Raw genomic sequence first — 2,403 nt, forward strand, 5'->3', positions numbered from 1 at the left:
AAAAGAAAATCGAAGACTTTGCAATTTGATAATTGCATCATTTCAAATTGCGATTTCGATTTAAAATCGATTAATCGTTCAGCCCTAACACACACACACACACACACACACACACACACACACACACACACACACACACACACAGGTATCTCATCATGAAAAAAACTTCCTGCTACACCAAGTTCTCAAAAATAATTATGTTTTGATACATCTTAAGAAGGGCAAATACTGTTTTTCAGAATCAGATGTCCCTTTTTACTCCCACAGCGGGGACATTTACAGTGTTACAGCAAAACCGGCCTTGCGGGGAAAAAAAGCCAGGAAAAAAAAGAGTAAGTTAACTTATTAAATAGTATAGAGAAGAAAAGCACACATCAGTTAGAGAACAAAATTGAAGACACATATGAAATCCATGGCTAAAGATGAGTAGCAGCAATATAAAAAAAAGTTACATACAGTAAGTAACATAGTAAGTATTTGAGACATGTTGGGACATTATACAAATATCTGTATTTTATAGATATCTGTGTAAAAACAAACTAAAATAATCAATCAAAACAAAAATACAAAATGAATGATTTTGTATTGGCACTAATTAAACTTGGAATGTTTGTTGCAGGACTCAAAAAGCAGCTCTGGTCACATTTCAGACAGGATGCTCAATTTTCATTTCTTATGGCTCTATCAGCACTGCTGTAGTGGATCTGCTGATGTAGCGTATTGGTTCTGTTTGTTTTCTTACTCTGGAAGCGTGTCACCAGAGTTCAGATGGCTCGGCTTTCTCTCAAACACTCTGATGTTGAATGTGAACACCCTTTAGCCTCAGGGGTTTTGCTTTTATTTTAACCTGTGCTGTCATGTTCTCTTGAACTGTGCACATTATAGAAATCACTCACATACATATCATCTGGTTATGGGCACTGCGTTGAAAATTCCCCAGTACACTTGGCCCTGAGGGTAATATCTAAGAAAAAAGATTGCCTAGCTATGATTTGGTATTTTCTCCAAAATGGGACATCACTGACACAGAGATACAGAGCAGAATAATTCCTCTGCATTCCTAATCCCCAAACCGCTGCCCCCCCCTCCCCTCTAATCCTGGGAGAGGTGAAGAGTGCCTGAGGACGAGGCCTATCAGCTGTTTACCTCTGATACCACACCCTACACTTTATGATACCACACCCTACAACTTAACCTGTCTTTATCATGTGTGTGTGTGTGTGTGTGTGTCTGTGTGTGTGTGTGTGTGTGTGTGTGTGTTTAACTAGCAGTCTATTGTCATGGCTCAGTGAGTGTAGGTGTGGCTCCTCTTTACAATTACAGTCATTTACTTTAGTCAACACAAATCCAGCTTCAAAACCGAGAGCATGCAGGGCACACATTACATGTGGCTCTTTAGTGTCCAATAGTGCGTCTGAATGAGATGATCAAGGAGTCGGACTGTGTGGCTAATGCTTTGTGTTTCTGCCAGAGTTTCCTTCAGGCTCAGACACATCTCTTACCCCTTTTCCACTGAGGCCATTCCAGGGCTGGTTCTGAGCCGGTGCCTGATTGGGAACCAGTTTTTCTTGTTTCCTCTGCAGCGGCGCCAGCTCCCAGCCCTGAAAACTGGTTAAACTGCGGCCCCACCAATCTGCTCGACCAGCACCAAGGGAAGAAGAGTCTCATGCATCAAAGGTTGGGAGGGAGCAACAACAGCTCATGGCAGGAGTGGAAAGTTGTTGCAGAAGCAGTAGCACTGAGATTGCAAAGTGGCTCTCACACTGTCAAACACACCTTTATAAATGTTGTGCAACATTACCCAGGCGTACATGTGACATAACATTATTCACCATTCAACATACCTTGAATGACAACCCGTATGTTCTTGGGGTTTCAACAACTAATCGATTAATCAACTTATCGACTACCTTCACCACTAGCAGGCGCTGTAGGCACTAGTCAACTAGTCGTGAACAAATGGAGGCAACTACAGGAGATGGTGCAGCAAAATGCTCCAGCAAAACAAGTCTGATATTTATATGTAAGGAGGTACTTCACTGAAAGTCTGACCAACTCCACAGTGAAGTGTTGGTTGTGTTGCACACTGGATTTGCGTTGCATTTACGTTCTTAACAGAGTTTTGGCTGTAGTTTTGTTGAGTCTAGCCGCAACAGGATGTAAAAACCCCCAAAAGCAGAATAGAGCTCCTTTAAAGCCTTTATGGTGAACGATTATTATGTCATACATATTTCCACAACTTAAACAACGTGATGTTTCCGATAATATGTGTTTGCAGATTTTTAATTAAAGCTCCACAAATAATAGAGGTATCATCAAAAGCTTGGTATTGATCAGCCAGACAGTAGAGCTACAGCCCGGCTGGCTCTGGTATGCCTCTTTCAAATGCAAATGCAAGTAACA

This window comes from Notothenia coriiceps, unplaced genomic scaffold, assembly GCF_000735185.1.
Source record: "Notothenia coriiceps isolate Sejong01 unplaced genomic scaffold, NC01 NC01_scaffold00035828, whole genome shotgun sequence".
Classification (NCBI taxonomy): domain Eukaryota; kingdom Metazoa; phylum Chordata; class Actinopteri; order Perciformes; family Nototheniidae; genus Notothenia; species Notothenia coriiceps.